The following is an 18,301-nucleotide window of genomic DNA, read 5'->3' on the forward strand; positions in this document are numbered from 1 at the left end:
ATTATGAATCATAGCAAATTTCATTATGAATCATAATAAAACAAAAATTGCATCCTTTATATAAGTAGATAAATTCGACTTAAAATAAATAACAAGTGAGAGGCCATGGTGCCAAACTAGTTTGTCATTTTTCTTTCAAAAATCCTAAGTTATTTATTGTCAAAATTATCAATATTTTATGTTTTGTTGCTCTTGCAAATAAAACCTTTCTACTTCAATAATATCTAATCAGAAATCTTAGGGCTTCACATATCCTTCAGATCGCTGGTAAAATGCTGCTTTTTTGCTGGAAGCCTTCCCTGCCTCTCTGTATAACAGCAACCTCTCTTCTCAGTTTCTCGTCATCTCCGGTACACCTTCTAGCTGCTTTTCTAATTTTATTTTTCCAAAGCATAACTTAGCACTTTACTGGAAGTCATCTGTTTTCTGCATCACAAAGCAAGGACTTGTCTCTGTTGTGCCCAGCTCTAGCCTCAGGGCCTGGAAAAGTACTCAGCGTGTAATGTGCACCAAATACATGTATATTGGATTAATATTTAAATGTGTATATACTTAGTTGTGAATAAATAGCATCAATATTTGCCTTTTAAATGTTAAAAATATAAAGTATATAGCCTTCAAAATTACACCATGCATAAACAATTTGAAGGTGATGAAGAGTACCCTGCAACAGGAATGGATTCCTAATTCCTAGCACCGATTTAATGGCCATTACAGAGCAGCCAGACATTATAAGATAAGGATATAAGATCTGAGAGGCATGGCAGGTAGAGATAGGCATAACATATATTTTACTTAAAAGTTTTGCGTTGGCTATGTTGAAAAAAGTTTAACACATGTTACCACAGCCAACACTCTAAAAACCCTCTACTCAGAATTTTGGCTTAAACCAAGGCCAGCATTGCTCTGGACATAAAATTGACCTTTTATATGTGACGATGGTCTTTTCAAAACTAAGTAAGGTAAGTACATTATTTAAAAAATTTTAGTCCTGTTTTATCTGTTATTTCACTACTAAAGGATTTTTCTACTCTGAGTTCATGATAAAGTGAAAGAAATTCTTTTTTCAGAATTTCTATCTATGTTTATTTCAAATAAACATGAAAATTACTACCATTTAAGACAAATGTCCTTTTATCTTTTAATTATTTTTCCAGTGGAGTGCTTTTAGTATTCATATAGTTATGAGTTTCTAACATTTTACATATTTTATAACATTTCATTCTGTGTGAGTTTTCTTTTAATTTTTATAAGAACTATCTTGAGAGCAGTGATACATAATATATTATGCAAAACCTGAAAAAACAGTAAGTGATTTCCAGCATCAAAGGTCATTTATTCTTCTGAGAGCATAGTGACCTTTAAGTTAATTTCCTATTTTATGGATTTTTATAAATTACTTAGTATGTGGGTTATGTGTACAGAAAGCACACCACATAACTTCAAATTGTTCTGAAATCATTTTGTAAAACATCAGGTAAGTAGCTTCTTAAGTAATCTATATATTTGTAATAAATATTTGTGTAAAAATAATAGAATGAGGAAGTCCTTTTCATAACTTTGAATTAAAAACAACAACAACAACAACAACAACAACAACAAAAACAAACAAAAAAAACTACTTCTCCAGTTAACCAGTAGGGCAAATAGACCTTTTAAAAATATAACAGAAAAGTTCGATAAGGGCACAAAGTGTGTATTAAGTAAGTGTTACAAAAGATAAATGGAAGTGAAGTACCTGGATTATCCTTACGGAGAATTCAACACCTATAAATGAATTATAAGTGCAATCACAACTATCACAAACTTTGCTCGATCTCATTTTGGAATTGTAACAGCCTCAAGGGAATAACAACTTTCAAAAGACAGTCATTGAGTGCCAACTATATGCCAGCCCATATGCCAGGTATGGGCTGCTATTTTTGTGTGTGTGTGTGTGACGGAGTCTGTCACCCAGGCTGGAGTTCAGTGGCGCGATCTCAGCTCACTGCAAGCTCCTCCTCCCGGGTTCACGCGATTCTCCTGCCTCAGCCTCCCGAGCAGCTGGGACTACGCCCGCCACCACGCCCGGCTAATCTTTTTTTGGATTTTTTAGTAGAGACGGGCTTTCACCATGTTAGCCAGGATGGTCTCGATCTCCTGACCTCATGAGCTGCCCACCTCGGCCTTCCAAAGTGCTGGGATTACAGGAGTAAGCAACCGTGCCTGGCCCCCTAACTCGAATTTTTTAATCTGTAAAATGACATGATAATTATTAATATGCTGATGAAAATTAGTTTGCTCTCAGATTAATTTCCTCAGCAGTTTTATTTTTTCACTGTAACAGAAATTTGCATTTCCCATGCTTCCTTGTCATCTAGTCTCTGGGCAGATTCAGGCAAGGGAAGGTAAAAGCCAAAGATTGAAGGGCAGGAAAAGGCAAGGAGAAGGGCCACTTCTGTTTTTCTTTGATTTTTCTGCTTCTAATGACACCTACGTCAGAGATCATATTTCTCCCTGGTCCCATTTCTCACCAGCGGTATTTCTACAATGAAATGGCTCGTTACTGGATATCTGAAACTTTAGTTTCTCCCATTGACCTTACTATCATGAGGAAAGTATTAGTTCCCTGCTAGTGCTAATACTTTCATCACTATTCCTTGCTTTGTTTCTTAGTTATTTTCACCTTGATGTTACCTGCTCCACATAAAAAAATCAAATGGTTTGTAAGTCTTAGACTAAGTTTCTGCTTTGCTGGTTATATCCTCAATGAAGAGGAAATATTTACCTCATGGGAGAAATATTCCTAATTGATTTAGGACTTTAGCAGTTTACAGGACGCAAATTAAATCTCAATAAATATTTACTCTGAGTAAAAAAGTACAAAATAGAAGTACAATTCTTTTTTATTGTCATTGATTTCAGACTAAAATGAATCAACAGTTGACAAATTAAGGATTAACTTATGCAAGATTATTCAACAAATATTTATTAATCATTTGCTCTATGCCAGAAATGTGTCTTCATGCCAGGGTAAGACTAAAAGAAAAAAGAAAAAAAAAAAAAAAATAGCTGTCCCTGACTAAAAGAGCTTATGTTATTTCTTGTTGGAGGAGAAAGGTAGTGAAAAATTTAAAAAAGAAACGCAGTATTAACATGTGGATAAGTTCTAGGGTGAAATTTGAATGCAGATCCAGAGTGACTGTCTGCCTCTAAAAATAATTCAGCTGAGATGTCCAGAAGTAAGTGGAGTAGCAAGCAAATGTCTACAGCACATAGCTCTTTTAAAGATAGAAAAACAAAGTGGTTTCTAAGGTAGGTGAATCTTGGCATTTCCAAGAAATATCAGGAGGCTATTAAGGATAGAATGACCAAAGCAATGAGGGCTATGATAAAAGAAGCTGGGAGAGGTAGGGAGAAGGATCCCATATTGTTGCTTTCACAAGCAATGACAAGGTTTTAGGTTTTACTTTGAGAAGAGGAACAATTAGAAAGCTATGAGCAAAACTGTGAAATTATTTGATTTATGTTTTATAATCATTCTGACTCCTGACTGGAAAACAGCCTCTAGGAATCAAAATGAGAGAAATAGGGTCGTCATTTATGAAGCTATTCCAATGATCCAGTGCTTTGGCAGTTGCCTGGACACGGCTAGTAAGAGGTAAAAGTAATCTGATACATCTTAAAGGTAGGTGTTCACAGATTTAATACAGCAAATGAAAGAAAGAAGCCAATATGTGTCATACTCCTTGAGCCAAAATTGAAGTGTAAAATAAACATGCCCACATAAATGGTTAATTATGTTCTTAAATGAAGGGGAAAATAGTTGCAGTGATGTTAAGTCATCAACCAGTTAAAATGTTGCTTTAGAAAGAGATGAATCAGGGAAGGGATGGACACAAGTTTTCCTTACTTAAAAAGCCAGTGAAAATTAAGAGTGACATGAACAGGATTGAAACTTTATTTTATAGTGGTACTGAGATGAAACATCACACTATCTGGCTTCATAGCTTAAAAATATAATCACCCCATCAACTTCTTACTCTTTTCAAAGATTTTGTGAGTAATCAACTGTAATTTGGAAAGCCTAGACTTCCACATACAGATTATGTTGGAGCGTATGATTATTTCTACTATTATTTTGTTTTATGTGCGCTTTATCATTCAATAATTAATATCTATAATTTTCCATTAACGAATTTATTTTATGACCATGTATTATTAATATTTCCCTATGGTAGTCAATAATTACTGATACATATTCCATTTTTTTGCAAATTTGATATAGAATCAGAGAAGTTTGTTGCCAACTCCTTTTTAGTTGAATGTATATTATTTTTGTCTTATATTTAGTTTTTCTAAAACTTCAGATTTTCCATCTTGCCCCACTATTTATTGCTAAAAATCATATCCAAATATGCCAAGGTATAGGAACACACACAGTTAATGAATACTTTTTTTTTTTTTTTTTTCCCGAGACAGAGTCTCGCTATGTCGCCCAGGCTGTAGTGCAGTGGCCAGATCTCAGCTCACTGCAAGCTCTGCCTCCCTGGTTTATGCCATTCTCCTACCTCAGCCTCCCGAGTAGCTGGGACTACAGGCACCCGCCAGCTCGCCCGGCTAGTTTTTTTTTGTATTTTTTAGTAGAGACGGGGTTTCACTGTCTTAGCCAGGATGGTCTCGATCTCCTGACCTTGTGATCCACCCGTCTCGGCCTCCCAAACTGCTGGGATTACAGGCTTGAGCCACCGCGCCCGGCCAAACACATGTTAAAGTATAATCATAAAACATAGAATACATTTTTTAAAGTAAGCTTATTAAAATTAGCAATATATTTCTAGTTATATACATAAGGATATACCAACATGGATTTTGCCTGCCTAATATTAATTTTCTCTTAATTTCTTGCTTACAGAACTTCTATTTGGTTATGAGTCTAAGCCCCAAATTATGTTTGCTGTCATGCATTCATGACAGCTCCTTTTCTTGATTTTTCTATCCTTTATCCATGAATATTTGGAAATGTGAATGACCTTTTATAGGTGAGATACAATACAGCTGGACATTTCTCTAGAGGTTTCTATAAAAAAAGGATAAATGTGCAAGCCTATCATCCTGATTCTATTTAATTTGCCTTAAATATGAATGTGATAAATGAAGTATGATGTCACAACTTGCAACATGAAGTGGGAGAAGGGTCAACATAGAAGAAACTTCAGAAGAAATGACCCAATAGAAAATTCTACATTTGCTAAATTTTGTTAAATGAAAAGAATAGATTTTAATATTAATCTGTTCTACACAGGCAAATGTTAACTGCAATGAAAATGTCTTTTAGATAATTCAGAACACTTTCCATCCTTGGTCAAAGTTTTCATTTTACTGACTCACTATTATATATTTTGTTAAGTCAGAAACTCATATTCAATCAAAGGAAATAAATGTTTCCCCTAATTTCTAGGAATGTAATAAAATAGGTACACATAGCTTAGATAATATTTTCTATATTTGTTCAAGTAAATCAGTTTAGTAATTATTTGAAATACTCTCAATTGATATGAGTCCAATTTTAGAAAGAATTTGTAGTTGGAAATGTTATTCTCTTTATGAAGCTGTAAATGGCTGTGTTTATATTAAAGGCCAATATTTACACACACATACAGTCAATGAATGTTAATTTGCACACAGTGGCATATATAATTCAAAGTTCATTTTATTAGTTAATTTACATATGGTTAAATGAGAGATTCAAACTGAGGGCATAGAGTCATGTAACATACTTTAGAAGAACAACTTCTCACAAAAACTAAAATAAATTGCTTTACCATGTTTGTCTTTGTATTTCACTTTTTCCATTTTGAAGAATGAGCATGGTAACATTTACATATATCTAACACATATAATGGTCAATGTATGAATTATTTTACAAATTACTCATAACCAGAAGAGTTCTGTTGGATTTTGCCATACGGCCAGATTCATCTTGCCTTTCAAACTTATGTAAGTAATTTTTCTGAATCTCTTTTTTTCCATAACATAAATGCTGCTGAGTCCACTCCTCCAAACTAAGTAAAGATAGGGATATTCATGGCCAAATCATAAGTGTAGAAAGTGACTTTTGAACTGACAAAGACTTTCTTTTTGTCTAAGCTTTACTCAGGCTTCTAGGAGCACTGTTTTCCACTCTGCTTTGTTCTTGGGACCTGTCTTTTCACTGCCTAATCCAGCTGTTGCAAGAATCCAGCTAAGTTAGTTTAGAGTGAATCTCCCACTCTTGATATCTGATCACTCTGGCTTGCCTTCAGCAAGAATCCTCTTAAGTTAGCTAAAAAGAAATCCGTTACCTTTGATGCCTCCTCTTAGTAACTTGTATTAATCGACAGCCCTTCACTCTGCTCATTAGCTACACTTTCCAGATATCTTTGCTGTGTTCAGAGTTGAACCTTATCTTTCTTCCCTATTAGAATCATCTTGACACCTATCATTTTAATCTTAAATAAAGTGATCTTTAACCATTTTAACAAGTGTTGAAATTTTTTTTATTTAGCAGAACTAACAAATATTTTGCTAACTATTGAAATAGAACTATTCTAATATGGCTGCAGATATTTTTCTCAATTATAATTCAATTTTATATTGTAAAAGTATCTTTACTTTGTGTATATCTTTTTCATATAAAAACTTTTAATTTAGCAGGGAACGGTGGCTCATACCTGTATTCCCAGAACTTCGGGAGGCCCAGATGAGTGGATCACCTAGGTCAGGAGCTGAGGCCAGCCTGGCCAACATGGCAAAGCCCCATCTCTACTAATAGTACAAAAATTATCCGGGTGTGGTTGTGGGCACCTGTATTCTCAGGTACTTGGGAGACTGAGGCAGCAGAATCGCTTGAACCTGGAAGCAGAGGTTGCAGTGAGCCGAGATCACGCTGCTGCACTCTAGCCTAAGTGATAGACTGAGTGAGACTCTGTCTCAAAAAACAAAAAACAAACAAACAAAAACCTTTCAATTTATTTTCTAGAGGTGTATTTTTAATTTAGTAACAAAGTTTTTAAAAATATTTATAAAATTAAATAGCAATAGAGTGTCAGAACTAGGCCCTATAAAATATAAAATTGTCGAAATTGGTTAGCATGATTGTAGCTTCAAGGATCATATTGTTAATGTAGCAGCTTCTGAAACCAAACATCATCATGCTTGGGATCAAGAGCTAAAGTAGTCAGGAGTTAATGGAGAACAACAACTAAGGAATTGGCTGGTGAAGTAAAGTTTATGCTAAATTTAAATAAAATGAAGCAACAAAGTAGTTTGAAAAGAACATGCCATTGATTAATTTTAAAATTTTATTTATTAACAAAATAGCTTATACTACCTGCCCACTATCTATCCCAATAGTCACAGCAATAACATAGTTAACATTTGTGATTAAATATTTCATTTCATACAAATAGTATTTTAAAATTCAAGTGTTGATTTTTAAGTCTTTGAATGTTTGACTGTTTAAAATTTAAGTGCATATAAAAAATTGTAGAAAAGGGCTATTATTAATAAAATATTCAAAATATGGTAAATTATGCATGATGATTTAATATATGCAAATTGACAAGTGATATGAATAGTACATTTGAATAGAGAAAATATGTACATAAATGAATGGTATTTCAGAATCTAAGCAAATTGATGACTACATTATGTACTTGTCCCCAAGGTAAATGAAATATTAATTAGAAAACTTTTTTTCACTAAAGGGCTGAACATAAAGTGTGATGTCAAATTGGTGTGTTCTTGTATTCCTTGTCTTTAAGAGTTCTTTTCAACATATTTTTACTTAATGTTTTAGCAATACTTTTCATCATCCTTTTACACTTATAGCTGGACTATGCTTAGTGATAGAAAATAGTTATATAATGGAATTAAACTAGTCCCTGTGACTTTGACGGTATGAGTTAATTTATGTTTCATCTTACCTGTATCTACTTGTAAGTCATTTATGCTAATGTTACTAGCAGTTTTTATAGGGTAGAAATGTTTTCTATATGATGTTTCTGAGAAAAGGAAGTAAATAAATCCCATTTGATACGCAACAGAAATAAAGATCTCTTATTTCAATTTTAAAACACTTTATAACTTACATTGCTTTGTTTTATGCATTATTTGTTTTGATCAAGTGCAAAATGAGTCAGTAATGTCATCTAACCACAAGTTTGACATCCAGTTTTAAAGAAAAATTTCCAAAATACTATAACTGAGCAACAGGCTAATACTGCATAAATTAAAATATTTAAATATTCAGTCTTTCTGAGTGGATATTTGTTGCATATCTGATAACTTGGCCTAATTCTGTAATTGGGATGAGGACTACCCAATTTTATTGGTAACCTCTTTTCTGCTCTGCAGCTTTGGAAATACTACAGAGGACTCCAAATTCGTTTGAAACAAAAATATTACAAATGTAGCTCACTGATTAGGATTTCAGTTCCCAAGCTCTCCTTGGAGGGATATAGAGCTGGAGAAAATCATACTTATTTTTCCTCTCCTTAATATTGATATATAAAAGTCAAGTTAAAATTAGTATAAAAATGGGAAGTCTTCATTGTAAACCGGCTGGAATGCTATACTCTGCAATATGAAGGAGAAAGAAAAAATTTAGTTGATTTATTTACTTAACTATAATTTTTTAAAGAATTTTAAGTTTCCAATAAATTTAACTATAAATTTTTAATTTTCTAGCTTTGATTTAGTATCGTCTACATAAACATTTCTTCAAGGGTATTCTGAATCACCCTGGTAAAATTTTATAATTTTCTGCCTAATTGAATAAAACACACAACAAAAATAATCTACTTTGGAAATAAACATCATTTATAATTATATTGCTGAGATTGACAGTAATCATCAGGTGTGGAAAAACTATTGAGGAAATTTTAGTAATTTAAAATGTAATAATCTTTTTTGTATTATGTGTGTTTTATACTCGGAAGTGCATTTGTTTTATAAAATTATGTGAATTTATAAACGTGGTCAATATTAATACTAAATTGTATTTTTTAATAGTATCTTCAATTTTCTTTGTGTTTGCTGCTGAATTCCATTTAGAAAAAAATATGTTCTTTATAGCAGTGTTGCTTTCTTTTTCTTTACTTTTTGCTTTTCTTTCTTTTTTCTATTGATAAAGCATTTATTTGATCTTGGGGAAGAGGTATATAATCAAATGACCAAATTTTTCTTTGTTACATATTATTCAAAATTTGTAATCAATCTTTCCAAGCTGTAATTGGTCTGAAACCCATTTGCTTTACTCAAATTATTTAGTGACTGTGAAAGTTTTAGAAACATATGAAAGTCACAAATTAGGTGTAAATGTGTCATGTTTAAAGCGGTTGTTTTAAAAGCTAAGTCATTCTCCATTATTATATAACTGGTATTCTAAATATCACATCTTTGCATTGTTTGACTTTTAAGGCATATACAGTGCTTTGGATCAGAGAAATCATATTCTTCATATCGCTAGGTGACAGACACTATGGGAACTGAGTCATACTAACAGTGGCAAAGCCTGACAAACAATAAGCATCATTTTCAAATATTTTAAATTTTCCACATAAAAATTTACTTTTAGCATACATTGCAGGCATGAAGGAAGCCTAAAGTAAAGAAAACCTCAGTGAAATATGATGAAGTTAATAAATAGCCATCATTTTATTTGCTTAAATTGCCATTACCTCTCATATAATTATTTAGAATATATAACATAGGATAATTAAGTCAAACGGTGTACCTATAGATATGGAGAACCTTTGATTTTAGGAAAAAGTAAAATGTAAATTAACTGGTAAAGATGAGCTTTTCACTCTATAAGACATAGACACTTTTCCTTAGTGAATTTGAAAAGGTTGTTATAAATCTGAAAATAAGATAGGTTTTCTAGAGTAAATGGTAAAAAATACCTTCACATCTTAACCTTATCATAGTATCACAATGCTGGAATGTTTTTACTCGGAAATAAGTAAGCTAATTCAATTATAAATTGCAGTGGAGGAAAGGATAAAGGTTAAAAAAATACTATCTATTCAAATCCTGAGCCATGAGGTAGAATTCATTGAATCAGAGTGTGAATATATATCTATATTTGGGACAGAATGTATATGTATGTGTGTGAGTGTGAGTGTGTGTGTACAGTCATTAGTTATTTGCATCACGGACTGTGGAGGAAAACATTTGCTGAGCTGCTTTCCTACCTTAAAGATTTAGAATTGTAGTGTATTCAAGATATACTTTTTATATCTCAAATAATTTAATATATGTATTTAGTTGTTAATATAACAAGATATCTGAATATCCCATAATTGAAATTATACGTGGAAATAAATACTTGAAATACTTGCTTCAGTGACATTTGTGGAAGTGTACATATTTAAGTTCAAATTAGAGGTAGATGGAACAAAATGATATTGGATTCTTCACTGACTGCACACTTCTGAAACTGGTAAATAATTTGAAATTAATTTCCAAGAACAGAAAGAAAAATATTAGCTAGGAAATACCAAATTCTTAAGATTCATACATATACAAGTGAAATAAAAAACAAACTTAATCTTATCATGAATTTGCAATTGTGGCTTAATTTTAGAACTTGTTATAAAAATAGAAATGCTATCAATTTAATTACATTTATTAAAGTCTAAAAATACGTGATTAAATATAGCGAGGACATTGACAAGTGTCAGTATACATGAGTAAATATAACTGAGGATGGCAACACATGAAATATATGATAAAACTGATTTATTCTATAAATAGTATTAAGTCTGTATTACTTGGAACTTGAGTCCACTTAGAATGCCCTGCTTTTATTTATTTTTTGTAAACAAAATGAGCAAGAGGTTATTACACTTCATTCACTGCAAAAAGGTAACACTACATCAAAGATACCTCACAATACTTGCAGAAATATGGAAGATATTTCTTTATTTTTTATTAAGAAATAGGGTCTCACTACATTGCCCAGGTTGTAGTGCAGTGACTATTCAAAGGACTCACCCTACTGCTGATAAGCAGAGGAGTTTTATCCTGCTCATTTTTTGAGTTGAGCTGGTTCACCACACCTTAGGCAACCTGGTGGTCCTCTGCTCCCTGGAAGCTAACATATTGATGTCAAACTTAGTGCAGACACTTGATCAGTATAGTGCATACAACCCAGAACTCCTGGGCTCAAGTGTTCCTCCTGCTTCAGCATCCTGAGTAGCTGGGACAACAGGTGTGTGTCACCTGGCTGGAAGGTATTTTTAACTACAAATGTTGTTCAGGAGTGACAGAAGCTGGAGAATTGGACTACTTGATGGAGGCTTTGTACAAGCTTAGAACAAAAACAACAACACTGAAAAGCCAAAAATACAGTTTAATTAACAGTTAACCACCAATAAAAGGAAGCCAGCCATTTCGCACAGCAGATTTTGGTGATTGATTGCATGATTCAAATAAATAATATTATTAGGTGTGTATTAGTCCATTCTTGCATTGCTATGAGGAAATACCTGAGACTGGGCAATTTATAAAGAAAACAGGTTTAATTGACTAATGGTACTGTACAGAAAGCATGTTGCATCTGCTGGGCTTCTGGGGAGGCCTCATGAAATGTATAATCATGGTGGGAAAATGAAGAGGGAGCCGGTGCTTCATATAGCTGGGAACAGGAAGAAAAGTGAGAGGTGGGGAGATGCTACACCCTTTTAACAACCAGATTTCCTAATAACTCACTCTCTCACTCACTATCATAAGAATAGCACCAAGAAAGTGGTAGTAAACCATTCAAGAGAAATCACCTCACAATCCAATAACTTCCCACCAGGCCCCATCTCCAACTCTGGGGATTACAATTTGACATGAGATTTGGCTGAGGACATAGATCCAAATCATATTATTTTGCCCTGGTCCCTCCAAAATTTTATGTCTTTCTCACTTTGCAAAATACAGTCATGCCTTCCCTTCAGTTCCCCAAAGTCTTAACTCACTTCAGCATTAACTCAAACATCCAAAGTCTAAAGTCTTATCTGAGATGAGGCAAGTCCCTTCTGCCTAGGACACTGTAAGATTAAAAACAAAAAACAAAAACAAAAACAAAACAAGTTAGTTACTTCCATGATATAATGTATAATGGGGGTACCAGGATTAGGTAAATACTCCATTTCAAAAGGGATGAATTGGCCAAAAGCAAGGGGCTATGATCCGCATGCAGTCTGAAACCCAGTAGGGAAGTTATTAAGTCTTAAAGCTTAACAATCTCCTTCGACGCCCTGTCTCCCATCCAGGGAATACCACTACAAGGGGCGAGCCCCCAAGGCCTTGTGCTGCTCCACTCCTGTGACTTTGCAGGGTTCAGCTCCTGCAGCCGCTCTCAAGGGCTGGTGTTGAGTGCTTACATTATTTTCAGGTACGCAGTAGAAGTGTTGGTCACCATTCTGGGGTCTGGAAGATAGTGGCCCTCTTCTCATAGCTCCACTAGGTAGTGATCCAGTAGGGACTCTGTGTGGTGGCTCCAACCCCACCTTTCCCCCTCTTCAATGCGCTAGTAGAGGTTCTCCATCAGGGCTCTGACCCAGCAGCAGACTTCTGACTGTACATCTAGGTTTGTCCATATATCCTCTGAAATCTAGGTGGAGGCTCCCAAGCCTCAACTCTTGTACTCTGTGCACCCTCAGGCTTAACACTATATGGAAGCCACCAAGACTTTTGGCTTGAACCCTCTGGAGCAGCAGCCTGAGCTGTACCTTGGCCCCAAGGAGCCATGGCTAGAGCTGGAGCAGCTGAGATGCACATAGTAGTGTCCTAAGGCTTCACAGGGCAGTGGGGCCCTACGACTGGGCCACAAAACCATTCTTCCCTCCTTGGCTTCCGGGCCTGTGATGAAAAGGGTTGCCACAAAGGTCTCTGAAATGCCCTGGAGGGTCTTTCCCCATTTTGTTGGCTATCAGCATTTGCCTACCTTTTAGTTAACCAAGTTTCTGCAGCTTGCTTGAATTTCTTTCCTGAAAATGAGCTTTTATTCTACCACATGGCCAGCCTGCAAATTTTTCAAGCTTTTACAATCTGCTTCCCTTCTAAATATAAGTTTCAGTTTGAGGTCATTTCTTTGCTCACACTCATCAAAATAGTTTGTTAGAAGTAGTGAGGCTACCTCCTGAATGCTTTGCTGCTTAGAAATTTTTTCCACCAGATACCCTAAATCATCACTCTCAAGTTCAAAATTCCACAGATCCCGAGAGTAGGGGCACAATGCAGCCAACCTTTTTGCTAATATCTAACTAAAGCGACCTTTACTCCAGTTCCCAATAAGTTCCTGAACTCTATTTGAGACCTCCTCAGCCTGGACTACATCATGCCTTTCTATCAGTAGCTTGGTCACAACAATGTAACAAGACTCATAAGTTCAAAACTTTCCCTCATCTTCCTGTTTTCTTCTGATCACTCCAAACCCTTCCAACCTCTGCCCACTCTCCAGTTCCAAAGCCACTTTTACATTTTCCGGTATGTTTACAACAATATCTCATTCCTCTGTACCAATTTTCTCTATTAGTTCATTCTTACATTCCTCTAAAGAAATACGTGAGACTGGGTCATTTATAAAGAAAAGCAGTTTAATTGGCTCATGGTTCTGCAGGTTATACAGAAAACATGATGCATCTGCTGGGCTTCTGGGGGGGCCTCAGTAAACTTACAATCATGGCAGAAGGTGAAGAGGGAGCCAGCACTTCACTTGACTGTGAGCAGGAAGAAGAGTGAGAGGTGGGGTGGTGCTATACACTTTTAACATCTAGACTCAAAATAACTCACTCATTCGCTATCACAAGAACAGCACCAAAGAGATGGTGCTAAACCATTTAAGAGAAACCGTCCAATGATCCAATCGCCTCCCAACAGGCCCCACCTCCAACAGTGGGACTTGCCATTTGACATGAAATTTGGGTGGGGACACAGATCCAAATGATATCAACGTGTTAAAAGGGAAAGGAGATAGCAGTGGGAAATGAATATTTAACTCAAGTATATGATTTTTTTATTTTAGAGTTCTAAAAAATATGTCCTATACTACCTATACAAGTGCTAGAATAGTTTCTGTATTAAGTGGTGGATATTACTATCCAAATATCATACTTATCTTCTTTGACATTGAAGCTTAAGAGGGCATTTTAAGAAAATAAACAAACACATAGATATATTTTTAAAAGGAGACATTTTTCAGTAAAGGATGTAAGTGTGTTACCATGACAGATATAGAAAAATTACAAATGGACAGACAATCCTAGATAGAAACCTAAGGAAACATTTAACTCAGACACAGAGATTGACACAAGTAAAATGGGTGAAATCTGGGAAAGAGTGCTTCCAGCAGAAGAAACAGAATATTGAAGGAACAGAGATTGATGTCAAGAGTTAAGGGAAACAAGCCAGAATAAGAATGTTTAGACAAAAGGCTGAAGGTAGAAGGAAATTGAGATAGAAAGTTATAGAGAGCACAGACTTACTTGAAAATTAGTAGACAAAAGAACAACTGTAAGTTCAATCATGAAGGAGTGCCAGAATTAAAGAGAAAATAAGGAAATAATAAAGGGAATCTTTTGATGTGAGGAACCAATTGGGCTACCAACTCAGTCTGCCAGCCTGCCATTCCAATTACAGTAGGAAATAAATGTTCTGTAAGTTATTTGGAAATTAGAGGGCAAAGTAATTGCTTATTCTACAGGTAGAGAAACATTTTTGTAAATGATAATATAGCTGTTCTACCAATTTCTCTTAATTTTCAAAATGTTTGAAAGGGTACACTATATTTTCATGATTTGTTCATTCTGATTTCCAACTCATATTTGTTCATCATTTTCTCTTTACTTTTTAAAAAGTTAAAAAACATTCATATCACAACATTTCCACAGGTAATTTTTCTACTTGCAACTGTAGATTTATGTGGATATATACAAATCCCTCTAGTGACACATCTGGAGATTAATGTTATGTGCTATTCCATAGGGAGCAAATATACCCCATGAAACATTGCAACTATGAATCTAACTAGACTGTATGGGCAACATCTATTGAAAAATAAATTAAAATTATAAATTATATGAGAAAACACAAACATTTGAATGAAAACATGAGAAAGATGTAGTGGTGCGTTCTTCCCATGTTAGAAAAAAGGATTCATATTAAACAACTTTTTTTTTTTTAATGTATTTCCTACAATTGAGTAAAATAATAGGGCTAGGCAAATTTACTGGTTTGCATTTTTTCATCTGGGTCTGGTTTTTCATTTCAATTGTCAGCCATTTTATTACTTTCACCATTCAAAGGAATGAATGATCTGCCATAGTATTTTCTGCAGTTCTATCTCTTGTTTTCAGTATCATTCCAATTCTGCATCTATCTAATTTTGATCTCTATTCTATTTATTTTCCTAATTCGTAACACGTTGCTTTGTGCTGAGCTCCGAATTATCTCTCTGTCATTCTCAAAATTTTAGCCCTATGGTCTAAAAGATGCCCAAAAGAATGTAGCATACTCTAGTATATAAGTGGGACAACATAAACAACTTGCTTAATTGTTAATCCATTTAAAAATGAAACAATGTTTTTCATTTTTCAATCAATTTAACCCTGACTAGATCCTGTAACTACATTCTGCTTTTTATAACTAAAGAACTGCAGAAAAATAAATGTAATAGCTTTGCTGGAAAAGATTAACTTTACAATGCCTTCCTAATGACCTTACTTTTTTTTTTGAAAAGTGTTTTCTCTTATACAAAAATAATATTCTGAAATATCTCTCTGATATTTGATTGCTGGATTTAACCTACATGCCTCTGAACGCTGGTTTTTCAGGCATACAAACTGCTTATTAACAAATTCCAATGCATTAATCAATACACCATTGCATAACTTTGAGTAAGAAGAGGAGGTTGATATTTCAGCAATGTCCTAAAATATGCTTCTATTTAACACTTTCAGACAACCAATACACTATTTATATTATTGAGACAAAACAAACCTAGGATAGCATAAAAATATTTATTTTAATGAAATATTTAAGTAGATAGCATTTTTTGTGTGTTTTTTGTTTTTTGTTTTTTTGTTTTTTTGTTTTGTTTTGTTTTGAGACGGAGTCTCGCTCTGTTGCCCAGATTGTAGTTCAGTGACCCAGTCTTGGCTCACTGTAACCTTCCCTTCCTGGGTTCAAGCAGTTCTCTGTGCCTCAGCCTCTTGAATAGCTGGGATTACAGGCAAGCACCACCATGCCTGTTTAATTTTTGTATTTTTAGTAAAGGCGGATGTCATTATGTTAGCCAGGCTGGTCTTGAACTCCTGACCTCAGGTGATCAGCCCACCTAGGCCTCTCAAAGTGTAAGTAGATAGTTTTAAAGATTATGGGTTTCAATAGGTTTTATTAATTTGTTTTAGTTAATATACAAGAGCACTACAAAACCACATTATTTTATTTTTTTATCAATAAACTTTATTATGTTAAAGGCCATATTGCCCACTTAATATGACTTTGATGTGCACAATTTCTATAATTTACAACTAACTGTATATAGTCTAATATAAATTACATTTAGCTATCTTGAATAAAATATACTAATCCCGAAAAATTTAATATATAAAATAATTTCTACAATCAATTAAGCTACCCAGCTCTTTTTCTAGTGGGAGTCTGGTGTGCAATGGCTGCAAACAGCAGCATCCTAGGTAGTGTACAGCAGCCTGTTCCTTGTGTGCAATAGCCTTTGCCATTGAACATTTATGTCTCAAATCTAGTGCTTTCCCCAATCTAGGTTTAAGACTGGATGTATTATGCCTTTGGAAAGCCCCAGGACACAGAGGCCAGAGTTCACATTGGTCATTTTCATCCATACCGAGCTGCAAAACCTGGAGCATACAATTGAGTCCTTATTTAGGGCCAAGTTCAAGTTCAATGAATGCCCAAAGAACCACATCTCAAGGAAGTGCGATTTTACTGTTTAATGCGCATACATTTTAAGACTTGGTGGCTGAGAAGCAATTCATCCTGGATGGCTATGGGGCCAAATATATCCCCAGAATCATGGGCCCCTGTACAAGCAGCTAGCCCTGCATTTGAAAAGAGCTGCCCCCTCTTTACTCATGCCTACCAATGAATTCTATTTCCTGTAATCAAATATATATATAATATAAAATAATTCAACAATATGCAGTAGATTTTTTAAAAAAATAAACGTAACTTTATCTTGATGTCTAACTACTGTGGATATATTTTGTCAGTTATTAACATTCCCCTTTCAGGTTAATATCAAGTCAACAAAAATTTGGAGACCTCTTGACCCTTTCCCCAATGTGTAAATTAGTAATATAATGTCAATATTCAGACAGGCAAATAAACTAAACTCCCTTTGATGAAAACGGCATGCAGTAAGACTTCCCTACTGAGAATCATCTTAGTTTGTGAAATAATAATCTGGAATGGCTATATCTGCAAAATATATTGAAAGAAAGAACATGTCAAAAACATTATCTGCAATACCTTTATGTATATCTAATCATTTTATATTTCTTTTTTATTATACTACTTGAAATACATACATAAAGGATAAAGAGTTTCAACAAACCTCAAAAAGTAAATCTAATTATCTATAATATTCTGACTTTCATTTTGTTTGCTTATCAAATTGAAATTGAAAAGAAAAAAATACAGCACTCTGTAAAAAACTAAAATGATTTCAAAAAAATTACTGTTTCCCTTTGAAAATATAAATGTTTAAATAATGATGAAATAGAGAACATAAACATTCACAAATATTAGATGTACATTCAACATTTTCAGGTATTATTTTGTTTTGTTCAGACTTCCCCTTCTGTCATTTTTCTCTCCTTTCTTTATCTTTAGCATAACTGAACAGCTTTCCAAACATCTATAGTTATACCAGACATAGCATTTTCCAACATGAAACATGGTTTTTCTTAAACATCATTTCCAAATATTAATTCCCAGGGAAAATGATGTTTTCTGTATGCTAGAAATATTGGAACCAATATAACAAAACTCATTAACATTTATAACATTTGGAAATAATTTCACAATAGTTTTATTTAAAAAAAATTGTATTGTAAATTTACATAAGAAATTATCTCTCTGTTATATGACTTGTATAACATCCACAGTATTCTAAGAAAATATTTTTTAAATATAGGATAAGATGTCTAAATAATACAATTTTAAGAGTGCTTAGAACCACTATTAAAAATCTGAGACTAAGGCATGAATACTTTTTGTTCTATAGAGATTATATATCAGCATGCCA

At 34.0% G+C, this 18,301-nt stretch overlaps 1 non-coding gene across 1 annotated transcript; it reads left to right on the forward strand.

The window, feature by feature from the left end:
- The first annotated feature begins 16,635 nt into the window (after nucleotides 1-16,635).
- On the forward strand, nucleotides 16,636-16,766 carry LOC119624036 (small nucleolar RNA SNORA70). The gene has a single exon (XR_005240125.2). It is a non-coding gene; the product is annotated as a small nucleolar RNA SNORA70 (small nucleolar RNA).
- Nucleotides 16,767-18,301: the final 1,535 nt, after the last annotated feature.

The sequence above is a fragment of the Chlorocebus sabaeus genome, chromosome 7 (genome assembly GCF_047675955.1).
Source record: "Chlorocebus sabaeus isolate Y175 chromosome 7, mChlSab1.0.hap1, whole genome shotgun sequence".
Classification (NCBI taxonomy): domain Eukaryota; kingdom Metazoa; phylum Chordata; class Mammalia; order Primates; family Cercopithecidae; genus Chlorocebus; species Chlorocebus sabaeus.